The 17,427-nt window shown below is 41.8% G+C and overlaps 1 pseudogene; it reads left to right on the top strand.

Moving 5' to 3' along the window:
- Positions 1 to 209: 209 nt before the first annotated feature.
- LOC134390224 (phospholipid-transporting ATPase ID-like) lies at positions 210 to 8,231 on the top strand (annotated as a pseudogene).
- Positions 8,232 to 17,427: the final 9,196 nt, after the last annotated feature.

Consider the following 17,427-nt stretch of genomic DNA (forward strand, 5'->3'; position numbering starts at 1 on the left):
TGAGAGGAGGCATAACACTACAGGAAGAACACAGAGGTAGATGTCTGCAGATTGGCTGGGAAAAGAGTCTGGCAGAGAGAGGGCAGAAGAATGTCTCTGCCTAACAAAAAGACAATCTATCAAATGAAGAGGAAGACATTGCCACACACCAGAGGGGCAAATGGCATCACACAAAAACAGGATTTTTCCTTTCATTAAGGCCACAAGGTATGGGTGACAGATTTCAGAAAGCCAAGAATCCCTTAGACGTAGGAGAGCTGCCTGTGAGTCCTGGAAGGCCTGGGAGCTGGAAGGAGCAGACAGGGATGCATCGTCTTAGCAACTTAAGCAGAAGAGAAACTGAAACTAGAGGTGACCTCAATACTCAGCCATGAGGAGTGAAATATTTTAAAGTGGGGAATTTGAAGCATGGGAAATTTCAGTTTCTATAAATCATGACTGACTTATTACTTATTATATGTAATTTCTGTTAACAAAACTTCTATTCTTTTTTTTTTTTTTTAAAGATGACTGGTAAGGGGATCTTAACCCTTGACTTGGTGTTGTCAGCACCACACTCAGCCAGTGAGCTAACCAGCCTTCCCTATATAGGGATCCAAACCCTTGCCCTTGGTGTTATCAGCACCACACTCTCCCAATTGAGCCACGGGCCGGCCCTCGAAACTTCTATTCTGATAGACTTATAGGAAGAGTGTTGGGCAGGCTATATCCACTGGAAAAACTGTCCTATATTATAGATGTCTCCCACAAGTGCTGGGAAAAGGGAAAGAATCAGCTTCAATGGGAATCTTAGTCCATGAATCCGATTGACTAGGGGGAAAAGATGCACTGATGTGGGTATTACACTCAACTGTGGCTACTGTGACATTGGTAAGTGTTTGCAGAGTTGTATTATATATCCTTCTAAGTGCCCAAAGCTATCATCCTCCTTTCTCATTTCTTCTCATCAAAAGAGAAAAGTATCTTTCACCACACTCTTTCCCCAATGGAAAATAATTAAAAATCATTTACAACAGTCTCATTATAACAAACATTTGCACAGAGTCCAGCATGTACCAGACATGTTCTGAGGATGGAAAGACAGTTATGATTGCCCCTGCTCTCAAGAAACACAAACATTTAGTGAATGCTTATATTCTTTGTGATTTCTCTCTTTTCAACTATTTTCCTCTCCCCATTGTGCCCTCTAAATCTTGCTTTCTTTTTAAATAAACAACAATTCAACTTGATCTCTTCACTGAAGACTTTACAGCCTCCTCTTTCTTAACTGAGATTTGGCTCTCCCTTGAGGTCTTGGAGTCCTGTACATATCGCTTTTTGGAAGATATTCATTCTCCCATGGCCCATGTACCTAGAAACCAGAAGTTGACATGAGAATTTGTCTAGTTCCTCATTGCTATAACCAAAACACTACCCTCTCTATTCATGTAAAATTTCTCCTACCTTGAAGTTCATGATCAATAACAATATCACTCACCTCCTCTTCACTTCTTAAGACAGATTTGGGGGAAACTGTATTCCATTTTGAAAAGGTTGAGGTGCCTAAGGGACGTTGCAGAGAAACATCGAGTAGGCAGTTGGACAGACAGGTCTAGAGCCCAAGAGAAACACTCTAGTGGAGCCAGAGATTGGCAACACCAGTTCATAGCTTTCAAAGGAGACTGAGAAGGGGCAGTTAAAAGTGGGGAGAACTGAGAGCAATGGTAATGTAAAAGCCCAGAGGGGGAGAGTCTTTAAATGAGAAGAGTGAAGAACAGCATCCTATGTTGTATACTAGAAAGATAAACACTGGAAAGTGTCCTTTGGATCTAATGATTAGTGGGTCAGTTGAGACCTTAGTAGAAACATTTTCAGTGGAATTGGGGTGGGGGAGGGTACCAAACTGCAATAGGTTCAAAGATGAAGTAGAAACATACGAATAAGACGGCAGACTGAGCTACGGTGCAGGAAGTACTGCCTTTCTACCCCAAACATATAGAAATGCCAGGCAAATTGTTTTAAAATACATTATTAATATATTGACAAGTTCAAAGCAAATAAATTTCAGAGGTGAAAAATAAGAAGGAATCCACACCAGTTAGTGGGAGTCAGTGGTGGTGGTGACTAGAGGAGGGGAAGACCCAAAAAGAAATGCACCTTAGGGGCTGCAGTTTTAGAATTTGTGTGATACCATGGGCAAAGGACACAGACCCCATGCCTGGTAGAGAAACAGGGACTGGGTAACTGATGGGAAATGTAAATGATGAACAACACAGTGGGTTAAGTAAGAATCTCCAGCACACGTCTAAAAGGAATTCCATAAAGAGAAAAATTATGAAAGCCTTTGAAATGGACCAAAAAGATTACTGGATATCTTCAATGAAAAATAGGCAGTGTCCAGGATACCTGATTCTATGGAGTCTTTGGGCCTTTTCATGGTCTTTGAGCTATTTACAGCTTTGTAAGTTGTAGACAACTGGTAGCAATGCAAATTATTCTTGTCCCGAGATATACAGATGAATTTTTCTGATGAGGATTCAATTGATTTTCCTCTCCCAGTGTTGAGGAAGCCAGTTTCGCATTTTTGAAGCAAATTCATCTAAATATTCCTGATGACCTGTGGGGCCTATATATGTATCTGCTCTTTGGATTCTCTCTTGAATCTTTTTTACTTATTCATTCATTCATTTAATTATTTACTTACTTACTTATTGTAGCATAGTACTAGTTTCCTCATAAATTAATGAGTTAAATAAAATCTTTTTTTTTGGCAGGTGGCCAGTAAGGGGAACTGAACCCTTGACTTTGGTCTTACAAGGCTGTGATCTAACCAACTGAGCTAACTGGCCAGCCCCCATAAAATATTTGACATATATTTATTTTATGTTTGTGCAAGACACATGATTTTTTCTTTAAAAATATATGTCTTTTTATGGGAGGATGGGAGAGGTTTCTAGGCAGAGGGAATACTGATATGCTTTTAAAATATGGTACTGAAAAAGAACATGGTGTGTTGGTAGCAGAAGAGGCACAAGAGTAGTGGGGAGGCGAGGCTAGAAGGGTAAGCAAAAGTTAGGTCAAAAGGACCATTTTGGGGGTGTGAAAAATGTATTATTTTAACAGCTGGTTCCAGAATTCCTCTTAGGGAGGTTACTATAATTTTTTGAAGCAGTCCTTGATATGCAGCTTGGTGATAGACCATAGGGCATGAATGTCAGCAGAGACCAAAGAAAACGTTTTAGGTGGTGGTTAAAATGATCTGCCTAAAACAAATAAAGAGATTTGTTCTAGCTCCTGAAAAGGGAAAGGAAGAGAAGAATCAGGAATATAATGTGAAGTTGGGGACCATGTAAGGTGAAGAGCCAGTAAAAAATTTTGGTGTTGGAGTAGCTAAAAAGCATTTCCAAAAAGGGATGCCTAATGTTCAATTTGAACACATTTGCATTGGTGCAATGTAAACCCTTCCAAATTAGCTTCGTGACAGCTAATTTTACGGGCGAATTCTAGGAGATTCAGTGAGTATTTGTAGAAATTAAAAAGGAACAGAATTACATATCTGAATTGCTGCAGAGGCACTACCCACTAAAACCTTAGCCCCAAAGAGGAGGTGCTAATCCAAAAGATGATCCCCACAGAGACACAGTAATCTTAGAGGGGAACTTGGATTTCCTAGGGTTTGAGGTGAACTTATTTAGCCCTGAATGGGTAATAGTTCTGAGCTGACACGTGGGGTACATAAACCAAGCATAAAGAGTTTCAACTTGGTCTTGGAAATGGTAGACAGCTGCAGTGGTGGCTGGTGTGCCCAGATAGCCAGGCCTAAAGGTTAGGAAGTGACATGAAAAGAAAGGCAATCAAGTGCTGACTCGGGGTTGAGAGAGCCACAGGAGAAGAGTTGCAAATTACAGAGCATCTTATTTTGTGGATAGAAAAAAAAAAATTTACATAGGGGCATTAAAAATAAACTCATAAAACCCAGGACACAGAGCAATGCTGTAATTTACAAAGTAATGGGGAGAAGGCCAGACAGCTGTTTGGATCACTGATTCATTGTTTCATATTTCTAGTTCCTAGCAATGGAAAAGTCTAAAATTAGCTTCTCAACTATTGTCAGCATTTAAGAAATCATGTTAACATTAGTGCAGGGGAAATGGGAAATGATGTGTGAACAGCCTCCTAGGGAGCATTGACATTTTTTCAGAAATGGTTCATGGAAGGACCATCTTTCTTATCAACCACAAACACTTTCTGAACATCAACTTATATTGGAACTTGCTGACAGAGCCAGTTGATCTAGAGCTCACTCAGTACTGAAGAGCTAGGGAGAAATAAAGTAATCTCCTATTGGAGTCAGGTCAGCATTGCAGTCGAGCGTATGTGTTTTAGAGTCAAACAGAATCCAATTTCAGACTCAGCTTTGCTCCTTAGTGGCTGTATGATCTTGGGCAAGTTATTTAACCTCTCCATGCTCTTTTTTCATCTATAAATGAGGGCAAATAACAGTAACTTTCTTAAAAGAGTAATAAAGATTAAGCAACAATAACAATAATGACTAAGCACGTAAAAAGAAATAATGGCTTATTATAGCACTTAATATTTGCCACACTGTGTAAAGCACTGTATATGTACTTTTTAATCCCCATAAAAACTAGCAGCTAGGGTGGGCACCCAGTGCTGAGTGCCGAGAAAGAACCAGGAGGCCTCAGTGGAACCCCCACAAAGTGGGGTGGGCCTGACAAAGTGTTGGTCCAGACCTCGGTTTGCTCCTGCTGACTGCAGCATCATTCTGTTGCAGAAGAAGAAAGGAGGGCGCAGGCTAAGGACCAAGAATACAATGAGAAATTCCAGCAGGCCAGTAACTGCATCAAGACCTCCAAGTACAATATTCTCACTTTCCTGCCTGTCAACATTTTTGAGCGGTTCCAGGAAGTTGCCAACACCTGCTTCCTATTTCTTCTCCTTCTGCAGGGATCCCACAGATATCTTCCCTGTCCTGGTTCACCACCATTGTGCCTTTGGTTCTTGTCCTCACTGTCACAGCTGTTAAGGATGTGACTATTTCTGCCACAAGAGTGACAACCAGGTGAATAATCGTCAGTCTCAGGTGCTGATCGATGGAATCCTCCAGCAAGAGCAGTGGATAAATGTCTGTGTTGGTGATATTACCAAGCTAGAAAATAACCAGTCTGAGGCAGTGGATCTCCTCCTCCTTTCCAGCAGTGAGCCCCATGGGCTGTGTTACCTAGAGGTGGCAGAACTTGGTGGAAAGACCAACATGAAAGAGTGGCAGACGATTCCAGTCACCTTGCTATTGGAAGACATGAGTAAACTTGCCATGTTTGATGGTGAAGTGATCTGGAAACCCCCCAACAACAAGCTGGGTGAGTTCAGCAGAACCCTCTACCGGAAGGAAAACAAGTTCCCCCAAGCAAGCAGAACGTGCTGCTGCGGGACTGTGTGCTGTGAAACACCGAGTGTTGCTTCAGGCTGGTCATCTTTGCAGGTCCTGACACTAAGCTGACAGAACAGCAGCAGGACAAAGTTCAAGGGAACAAGTATTGATCGCATAATGAATACGCTGGTGCTCTAGGGACAAGGAGGCCTTCATGAGGATGGAGAGGGAATTAAAGAAAAATTTCCATTTGGAGGATGATTTTTGGATTCCTGGTCTGCATGTGGGTGATCCTGGCCATTGACAATGCCATCTGGGAGCATGAGGTCAGGACACACTTCCAGGTCCACCTGCCTTGGGATGAGGTGGTGGACAGTGCCTTTTTCTCTGGCTTCCTCTCCTTTTGGTCTTATATCATCATGTTCAACACCCATTTCACTCTACGTCAGTGTGGAGGTCATCCACGCAGGCCACAGCTATTTCTTCAACTAGGACCAGAAGATGTTCTGCATGAAGAAGCAGATGCCCATGGAGGCCCGCACCACCACCCTGAACAAGGAACTGGGCCAAGTGGAGTACATCTTATCTGATAAGATGGGCACCCTCACTTCATCATGGTCTTCAACAAAGTACTTCATTAATGGTCATAGCTATGGTGACGTGTTTGATGTCCTAGGACACAGAGCTCGATTGGGAGAGAGGCCCGAACTTGTTGACTTCCCCTTTAATCCTCTGGATGACAAGAACTTCCTATTTTGGGGCCCCATCCTCTTGGAGGCTGTCAAGATGGGGGACCCCCACATGCACATGTTCTTCCACCTCCTTTCCCTGTGTCGTGCCATCATGTCAGAGGACAAGAACCAAGGAAAGCTGTACCAGTCCCCGGTCACTGCAGCCAGGAACTTTGGTTTTGTATTCTGCTCTCGTACCCCCCAAACAGTCACCATGCATGTGATGGGCACAGCCATCACCTACCAGCTGTTGGCCATCCTCAACTTCAACAACACCTGCAAGCAGATGTCAGTCATGTGCGGAACCCAACGGGAAAGATCCAACTCTACCATAATGGGGCCGACACCATCCTGCTTGAGAGACTCTACCCAGGAGCTACTCAACACCACCACTGACCACCTGAGCAAGTACACAAGCGAAGGGCTGAGGACCCTGGTGCTGGCCCACAAAGATCTGGATGAGGAGTACTGTGAGGAGTGGGCCAAGAGACAGCGCCAAGCCAGCCTGGCCCAGGACAGCTGGGAAGACAGGCTGGCCAGCATCGAGGAGGAAGTTGAGAGTGAAATGCTGCTGCTGGGTGCAACAGCCACTGAGGACAAGCTTCAGCAGGGGGGTGCAGAGACCATTGCCCTCCCAACATTGGCCAACATCAGGATTTGGGTGCTAACTGGAGACAAACAAGAGACGGCCACAAGAGCTGACAGATGACATGACAGGTGTTGATCATCACTGGCCACACCATCCTGGAGGTGTGGGAGCATCTTGGGAAACCCCAGGAGAAGATGATGGGCTCATCTCACACTGAAGGCAATGGCTTCACCTACAGGAGAAACTTCCTTCTTCCAAGCTCACTTCTGTCCTGGAAGCCGTCACTGGGGAGTATCCCTGGTCATCAGTGGTCACAGTCTGGCCCATGCATTGAAGGCAGACATGGAGCTGGAGTTTCTGGAGATGGCGTGTGCCTGCAAAGCTGTCTTCTGCTGCCGGGTGACCCCCTTGCAGAAGGCACAAGTGGTGGAACTGATTAAGAAGTACAAGAAGGCTATGACACCTGTCTTTGGGGATGGAGCCAATGAAGTCAGCATGATCAAAACTACTCACATTGGTGTGGTCATCAGCAGGCAGGAAGGGATCCAGGTTGTCCTGGCCTCCGATTACTCTTCTCATTTCAAGTTCCTGCAACGTCTCCCGCTGATGCACAGGCGCTTATCCTACCTGCACATGTGCGAGTTGCTCTGTTATTTCTTCTACAGGAACTTTGCTTTCACCATGGTCCACTTCTGGTTTGGCTTCTTCTGTGGCTTATTGGCTCAGACCATCTATGACCAGTATCTCATCACCCTCTGTAACACTGTCCTGGCTATGGGGGTCTTTGATCAGGATGTCCCAAAACAGCAGAGCATAGAGTACCCTGTGCGCTATGAGCCAGGCCAGCTGAACCTCCTCTTCAATAAACGGGAGTTCTTCATTTGCATCACCTAGGGCATCTACACCTACGTGCTCATGTTCTTCATCCCATATGGGGTGTTTGCCAATGCCACCTGGGATGATGGCACCCAGCTGGCTGACTACCAGTCCTTTGCAGTCACTGTGGCCACATTGCTGGTCATTGTGGTCAGCGTGAAGATTAGGCTGGATACAGGGTAGTGGACAGCTATCAACTACTTCTCCATCTGGGGCAGCCTAGCTGTTTATTTTTCCATCCTCAATGCTATGCACAGCAATGGACTTTTTGACATGTTTTCAAACCAGTTCTGGTTTGGGCATGCCCAGAAAGCCCTGACCCAGCCCACGGTGTGGCTGACCATCATGCTCACCACAGCTGTCTGCATCATGCCTGAGGTCGCCTTTCTATTCCTCAGGCTCAACATGAAGCTGGATCGCTCCGACACGGTCTGCTACACCCAGCTGGTGAGGAAGCTGCAGCAAGCCCAGCACCGCTGCACTTTTTCCCACCAGCAGGTCTTCAGGGAGCTCATCGTGTCTGGCAAGACTGCGGCTCAGCTCCCTTGCACTGTCTAGCTTCCCCACCTGCTCCAGCTCCAGCTGGAATGAGAGCCTGTGCAGGAAGAAGAGTGACAGCACCAGCAGCCCCTGCAGCAGAGTGGGTAAGCCCCTTGAGAGGTGAAGGCTAAGACGAGGATGTCCTGTGCCGGTGACCAGAGCACACAGGGCCAGCTGGTTGCAAGGGAACAGCGTTTTGGAACTGCTGGTCCTTGACTCTGTCCTGCTGGTCCTGCCAGAAGTGGGTGGGGTTGTCCCCAGCAGGACCCTCCCTATCAACTGGGTAGCCGGAGGGAGTGGCCCCCCGGGCAGAGCAGGGGCTGAGGCATGAGGAACCAGCCCCAGTGGAAGACTAGATGTGGAATCAAAACCAAGAAAAAACTGTGAGACATTGGGTCTGCCCCTGCCCTGCATGAGAGCCCACAGGGAGACTATAATCTCCATATTTTTACTCCTGCTCCCCAGAAGGGCCCTCGTGTCCCTATTCCTTAATCACAGAAGAAAGTATCATGCTAGGAAGCTGGAGACCTGCTGGGGCCTCTGGGCCCCTCTTTCATTTACGTTTGTGTCCAGTTTGGTTTTGTCTTTTTTATTTAACAAGTGGAAGAGGCCTTTATGTGACTTTTATGTTGTGAGTGGTGTCTTACCTCCTGGGAAGAGGAGGCTGGCACACACTGGGACGCCCTGCCTGGCTGGATGTGGGGTCATTTGGGAAGAGCCACATCTCTCAGGTCGTCCTCCAGCAGCTAGTGCCCTTGTGGGACAGAGGCCGCCCAAGGAGGGAGGTCAGCCAGAGGGTGCTGGGAGAGTATGAAGGAGGGCTTGGTCCTGCCTTCTTCCTCACCTTGAGAGTTAAGTCCTACCCCTCCTCCCCCAACACACACGTATATGGATTCCTGGATTCCATAAATCCTGCTGGTATTGGTCTGGAGCCTGGGAAAATGGCCCTATCATTCTTAGTGCTAAAGCTGAGTATGAAATTTGGTCCTGGAAAAAAGAAAGTCCATTTTTTAAATTTTAGATTTAGACCCAAGTTCATTAGCAGACTCCCTTTTCTTCTTGCTCCTCATCTAGCACTTTCTTGTACCTACACCCCAGGACCCTGAGGTGGAGCCAAAAGTGGAAGCTGGCCTCTCTGTGCTCCCTTTTCCCAGTAATCAAGGAGCCCCACCCCTCCAGGCCCAGCATCTGGCAAGAGGTGGTGGAGTCCTGGGCGGTGCTGGAGGAGGAGTAGGGCACAATGGGCTTGGGCCGGGAGACCTCCTGCTCAGTGCCTGACTTGATCTGTACAGAACTCGACTGGAGCCTGATCACAGCCTGTCCTTTCTCCCTACCACCCACATCTGTGAAGCTACTCCCCAAGATTAAGCATTTCCCCATTTAGCTGCTACCTGATCAGCCTTGGGAAGAATCCTTTTCCTCTTCTTGGGCAGTGGGAGTTGGGGGTGGGGGGACTTCAGGAATGGCGTGGAGCTGGGAGTGCAGTATGGGGATCTTAAACTTTGGATATGAGAGCCCCAAAGGAACTGGAGGTGGGCTGCAGTGAGCTGGGGATGGGGTGGGGTGGGCAAGGAACAGGGAAAGGGAAGTCTAGACAGAGAAATCCCTTTTGGCCACACAATTTGCAAACCCAATATCATGTCTGTGTGTTTCTCAAGGTAAGAGTCTGACTTTTATACCAAAGAGGAAATGATTTTTTTTTTCAAATTTGGTTTGTCTATATTACATTAATACACACACACACACACATATACGCGCACACACACACACACACACATATATATATATACACACACACACACAGTTATACATATATTATTTTTTTGGTTCTCTCTTGTTTTTTAGGGAGGGAGGAAAGTTGCATTGAGCTGTAATTATGGAACATTCTGTATAATTTATGACACACTTCTATACTTGCAAAAATTATGTCATTTTATGGATATAAGATAAAAATGCCTTTTTATAAAATTCCAATTTCTGAGGGGAAAAAAAGCTCTGAGGCAGGTACTGTTATCATCCCTATTTTACAGACAAAATAATGCATGTAAAGTACAATGACTGCACACAGTACAGTACATAGTACAATAAAATGTTAGCTATCATTTTTTCCATGTTATTACAGAGGAGTTGACATCAGAGAGTACAAATTGGATAGGAAAGGCTGGAGGTTACCTCCATGACCTTTCCTATGTGGGAGAGATGCATAGCAATGATCTGTCACCCTTGGACACTCTTCCTGATGGCCTGGCAATAGAAAAAAATTCTCAGCCTCTTCTGCAATAACTCTACCACTTTATATGTATTTGGTATGAAATAAGGAGCCATTGGAGATTTTCCTATAGAGTATTGGCATGATCAAAGCATGTTTGAGGAAGATTGATTTGTCAGGGAATGAACAGAAGTGAGGAGATGGGAGGTAGAGAAGCCAGCTAGGAAATTAATACTACTGCTGGCAAAAAATATGACAAGAGAATAGGAATAAGAGCCCTGACAAAAGATTTTAGAAGTTTTGCTTCTCTGTACGTGAGGGATAATGGTCTGTAGCTATCTTTGCTTGTAATGCTTTTGTCTGGTTTTGATATTGGAATAATGCTGGCTTCATAAAATGAGTTGGGAAATATTCCTTCCTCTGCAATTTTCTGGAAGAGTCTATGTAAAATTGGTATTATTTCTTCATATATTTTACTTATATTATAAACCCCACAACACATCATTAGTATTTTTGTTTAAAGAGTCAACTATTTTTTAAGAAAATTTAAATAATAATTCAGGTTCTCATTTATTTACTCATTAACTTACCACTTATAGTGCTCTTCACTCCTTTGTGTAAATCTGTATTTCCATCTTGTATCATTTTCCTTCTTCAAGAAAAATGTTCTAAAACATTTCTTGTAGTAAGAATCTGCTTGCAATAAATTCCTTAAGCTTTTATATCTCATAAAGTCCTTGCCTCCATTTTAAAAGATATTTTTGCTAGGTATAAAATTCTAGGTGACAGGTGTTTTTTTTTTTTTTTTCTGGGTTTGTTCGTTTGTTTGTTCTTTCAGAACTTTAAAGATCACCCCCATTGTCCTCCATTGTTTCCAGTGAGAAATCTGGTATCAACTTTATCTTTTTTTCTCTGGCTGCTTTTAATATTTTCTCTCAATCACTAGTTTTGAGAAACTTGATTATGATGTGCCTTAATGTTGTTTTCTTCATGTTTCTTGAGTTTAAGTTTCATTGAGCTTCTTATACCTGTAGATTTATAGCTTTCATCAAATTTGGAAAATATTTGGGCATTATTTTTTTTAATATTTTTTATTTCACATCCATACTTCAGAAAATGCAATTACTCATATATTAGGCCACCTGAAATTGTCCCACAGCTCACTGTTCTTTCATTTTTAAAAAATTATTTTTTCTCTCTGTTTCATTTTTAATACTTTCTATTGCTATGTCTTTAGGTTCACTAATCTTATGTAATTACAATCTACTGTTAATCCTATCTGGGGTATTTTTCATTTCATCTCTAGAAGTTTGTTTTGGGTCTTCTTATATACATACAAAATATTCATCATAACTTTTAATGTCCTTTTCTGCTAACTCTAAAATCGATATCATTTTGTGCCTAACATCTAGGTTATTTTGATTGATTGATTGTGGAGTTTGTTTTGTTTTATTTTTGTCCTCATCACAGGTGGTGCTTTCCTACTTCTTTGCAAGAAATCTTTGACTAGATACCAGGCATTGTGAATTTTACCTGCTTCAGTGTTGGATATTTTTATATTTCTATTAGTATTCTTGTACTTTGTTCTAGAATATGAGTATTTTACTTGGAAATAGTTTGATCTTTTGAGATCTTGCTACTAAGATGTCAAGTGAGACCAGAACAGCATTTAATCTAGACTTAATTATTCTTCACTACTGAGAGATGACCTTCCCGAGTACTCTACCAAATACCCCATGAATTATGAGGTTTTTCCAGTCTGGATTAAAAGACAGGCACTATTCCTGATTCTGTCCTAGCGCTGAGTACTATTCTCTTTAATCCTCTTGGATGGCTTTTTTTTTTACCCAATCTGGATAATTTCCTCACACATATGTGCCAATCAATGCATTCCTTAATACTCAAGGGAACTTCCTGAACAATCTAGCCACATTTCATGTGCTCAGTAGCCAAATGTGATTAATGGCCAATGTTTTAGTCAGCACAGATATTTCTATCATTGCTGAAAGTTCTATTGGAAAGTATTGTTCTAGAGCCAGACATGTCTGACTTTAAGCCTTCACCCAGTCTTCCAGTGCTTCTCAAAATTTATTGTGCCTGTAGATCAGCTGAGCATCTTGTCAAAATGCAGATTCTGACTCAGGAGATCTGAATGGTACCTGAGATTCTTCATTTCCAACAAGATCCCAGGTGATGTTGTGGTTCAGCAGATGACACTTGAGTAACACTGTAAACCATGAGATAAGCTTGCATACATTATTAAGTTGGTGTGTGTTCCTTACATGTGGCGAAAAAACACACTGAAACAAACAAAAAATAGCCTGATAGAAAAAATCAGTATAACATCACAGCATTTTTTACTCTTGTGCCATAGTATTAGTACCTAACTGACAACTCTGCCTTTACACAGAAGTTAATATACTAGGATATTAGGAGGGTGAGTTTCTTGTTTGATGAATTTCAACTTTCAAACTAAGAAGAGAATGGCATTCAGTGATATGCTGGAGCTGGCTCATATCAGCTTATGAGAGTTAATTGTTCAATTTTCAGAAATTTTGCAGACAAGTTGTTAATACAGCCAATATTCAAAATTAAATTAAAGTAAAATATAATTAAATTACATTAAAAATAAAGATATCAACAACTCAATTTCATCACCCACTAATTATTTTACTACTTTACCATCTTACTATTCTATTTTAATACTTTACTCTTATCTACCTTCTTGAGGTTATTAACAGGTATTTTATCTGCCCAGTAGAAATGATACATATTGGTGAGCTACTGCATTTTAGTAGCCTGAAATTGACCATGGTGGGAGTATTTATACCACAGAAACAAGCAAACTCTGCAAATAAGGGCTTCCAACTCCTCCCCGGAGGCCTGGCTGTTACACATTTACCTGCATGCCTCTGATGGTAGTGATTTAGGAACGATAATAAATTCACAGAGGACAATAATTCAGTTGCCTCTTCGGCTATATTATTTCTCATCAATTCTTAGAGCTACCTGCAATCGGACGTTTTGAAACATGGGAAGAACACAATAACCGAAACTAGGAACAGATAGTTTACCCAGGAGAAAAAGCTAGATTCTTAGACCCAGAGAATCTCTCATGACAAGTAATCCAGCTTCTTACTCACTGCAAGAACCATGAGACTACATAAGGTCTTTGGAAGAGAAGAAAACAGCTTTGTTTTTAACCGGAACAGAGATCCCAGTCACTTCTGTGCTGGGGACAAAACTTACTAATGCAAGACTATTCTTTCCATGTGCCCTTCCTGCCTCTGCATTTCCCAGCACCTCCACGAAAATCAAAGAGTGTCTGTGCTTTGCCATCACAGCTTCTAAAACTTTTATGATGCAAAATTGGGAGAATGGATAAAATGAGTAAAAACAGAAAGGTAGGGTATGGGTACAGGAGGGGAGGAGGAGGAAATGAGATCTAAATTGAGTCCTGAAGGAATTACACATTCTAAGGGTCAGTTGAGGGGGTGAGTGATGGGGGCATTACAGCTTGAAGAAACAGAAAGCCAAGGGGTGATGAAGCTTAGTCTAAGAGTGTGAGAGGAGGCAGTGTGACAGGGTGGAGATGTGTTTGAAGAGGTTAATGGGGTGATCTTGTTAGATCTTGTAGCCCGTGTTAAAAGATTTACTCTTATCAATGAGCAACACAAGGCCATTGAAGGATTTTAAAGAGAGAAGTCATAGAATTAAATTTGCCTTTTAGAAAGATCATTTCAGCTGCAAAGCATAGAATATTGGAATGGGATAAGACTGGAGGCAGTGAGACTAGTTGGCAGTAACCCAATGGTAAGGAAAAATTACAGAAGTTATGGGACATTTATACTTGTGGAGTGGGAGTGGGTAAACCAGGCAGAAAGACAGGTTTAATATAGGCTATTAAAAAGTGATTTGAGTGTCTGGGATCTTAATCTTGGCATCTTACCTGGCTCTGCAGAGTCCTCCCTCCCTTATCATAACTATACAGGACCTATTATATTCAATGTACTGCAGAGAGAGTAAACTTCTAGTGTTCCAAAAGGAATTTAAACTACTAAAGATATACCCATTTCATTTTTCAAAGTGCCTCTTGTCTAAGAAAAAAAGCACTGTACAACATTGTTTTGTAAGATTACCAGTTCCCTGTGACACTGGATAATCAATAAGCACAGTCTATTGACTCGACAGGGTCAAGCATTCACAGACTAATCAATAAAATATCAGAGAGGGAGCAGTCTCTCCTTTAGGGATTTTCCACACCATCAGCACTGATAAACCAAACACATCCTCCAGGCCATCTTGAAAGATTAAGATTCATATTTGAGAACTCTAAGAATCCTTAAGTCAAAAGGACCAGTGAACAAACTGTGATTTAGAGTTTGTAAAAAGTGTATATGTGTTTTCAGCCTGAGAATAATCATTAATGGTATCAGCATATCCTATATATACATTTTCACTAGATACTTTAGTTTGGAATAACTTGATCCCAATTTTCATGCATTAATACTAACCATAATTATTACATCTAAAAATGCAAGACAATAGATTCTCTTTTGTTGTTGTTAAAACAATGTCTTTGCTCATTCTACCTTTTCTAGATGAGCTATACCTAAGCAGTTCAATCCTTATGCACTGATAAAGAAACACTTGTTTCTGTCTGTTCTGAGAACATTCAGTGTCTATTTAGTTTAATTATCTGTAGAATTCATAAGGGAACATAACACATATCTTTCATATACAAAGATAAACACACATAGATAGATAGACAAACAGACAGACAGATAGATAAGCCATTCTAAAAAAAAGAAATTAACTTTCATGGAATACTTTTAATTCTGTCCCTCAAAAGATCAGAGGTTATTTGAAATCTAGAATTCATACCAGACTGTGAAGTTAAACTATAGGTAAACTTTTTTGATGAAGGGAAATTAATATACCAGATAGGATACCTTTCAAATTCAAGGTCAACCATAGGGCTATGAACCTAAGTTGATCAAATAGCTGAAAGTCATGTCAGTATAATTTAGGTAGTAAACCTGGGGAGAGGTGAGAGGTAGATATTACAGGAAAAGGGTCCAAATGTTAGAATAACCCAAGAAGCTAAAAGATCTCTAGGGCTGGCCCATGGCTCACTCAGGAGAGTGTGGTGCTGGTAACACCAAGGCCACGGGTTCGGATCCCATATAGAGATGGCCGGTTAGCTCACTGGGTGAGCGTGGTGCTGACAACACCAAGTCAAGGGTTAAGATCCCCTTACTGGTCATCTTTTTTTAAAAATAAATAAAATAAAATAAAAGATCTCTAGATACATTAGATAGTAAAGGAAGGTACTCTTAGGAAAGCAAATCTACTACTTACCATTCGTACTGCATGTAACACCTATAACTTAAGTGCTCCTAGATATTGAATACTAAACAACTCCTTACAGGTAAAGTGCTGCATCCAGGTTGCAGTTCTATAGCTCTGTCCATTCATTTGTTCAGCAGATATTGACCATCTTCAAGTGCTATGCCCCATACTAAGGCCAGAAATACAGAGATGAAAGATACTCAAGGCTTGTCAACTCAAGGAAAAGAAAAAAAAAATTAGATGTTGCATTTGAGCAGAGTTCCATGGGGTGCTACAGGCTCTTAGCATAGGAACAGTAATACAAGCAGCTAATATTTAGTGTATACTTACATGCCAGGCACTGTTCTGATCCCTTTGTATGTATTAACTCATCAAATTCTTCACAATGACCAAAGAGGTAGGTGCAATTATTGTCCCCATTTTATGGAGAAGGAAATGGAGGTAGAGTTTATGTTATTTGTCCAAGGTCATACTACATTTTCCACCAAGAGTTCAGGCTGCCCCATGCACAATAAGGCAAATGCCTAATGCTTCCAAGGAAGTAACAGAAATCATCATCATCATCATCATCATCATCATCATCATCATCACCATCATCACCATCACTGGGCTAGCCAGTTAGCTTACTTGGTAAGAGCATGGTGTTGATAACACCAAGGTCAAGGTTTCAGATGCCCTTACTGGCCAGTTGCCAATAAATAAATAATCACCCTCGTCACATCATGATCACCATTCAGCACTCAGCATATGCCAGGCATTGTTCTAAGTGTTTTATTTACATTAACTCATCGAATCCTCACAACTCTCTTCTTTTTTTCCTTGAGGTTGACTTTCTTTTTTAATTAATAGACTTTATTTTTTAGAGAAGTTTTGGTTTTACAGAAAAATTGCGTGGCAAGTACCAACGGTTCCCATATATCATCTTTTCCCCAACCCCACTCAAACCACACACAGAGTTTTCCCTATTATCAACACCTTGCATTAGTGTGGTACTTTTGTTACAATTGATGGACAAATATTGATACATCATTATCAACTAAAGTCCATAGTTTACATTAGGGTTGACTCTTTGTGTTGTACAGTTCTATGGGTTTTGACAAATGTATAGTGACATATCCACCATTACAGGATTACACAGGGTAGTTTTACTGCCCCCCAAATCCCCTGTGCTCAACCTATAAATCCCTCTCTTCTCCGTCCTCACCTCCAAACCCTTGGCAACCACTAATCTTTTTAACTTTCTTCATAGTTTGCCATTTCCAGAATGTCATATGGTTGAAATCACACAGTATGTACACTTTTCATAATAGCTTCTTTCACTTAGCTATGAGCATTTGAGATTCCTTCATGTCTTCTCATGGCTTGATAGCTCATTCCTTTTTATTAGTGAATACTATTCCGTTGTATGGGTTGTACCAGTTCATTTAACCATTCACCCATTGAAGGACATCTTGGTTGCTTCTAAGTTTTGGCAATTATGAACAAAGCTGCTGTAAACATTTGGGTGCAAGTTTTTGTGGGGACATAAGTTTTCAGCTCATTTGGGTAAATGCCAAGGAGCATGATTGCTAGATCATATGGAAAGAGTATATTTAGTTTTGTAGGAAACCACCAAATGGTCTTCCAAAGTGGCTGTACCATTTTGCATTCCCACTAGCAATGAATGAGAGTTTCTGTGTTGCTCCATGTTCTCCCCAATATTTGATGTTGTCAGTGTTTTGGATTTTCACTATTGTAATAGGTATGTGGTGCTATCTCA

This window comes from Cynocephalus volans, chromosome 11, assembly GCF_027409185.1.
Source record: "Cynocephalus volans isolate mCynVol1 chromosome 11, mCynVol1.pri, whole genome shotgun sequence".
NCBI lineage: Eukaryota > Metazoa > Chordata > Mammalia > Dermoptera > Cynocephalidae > Cynocephalus > Cynocephalus volans.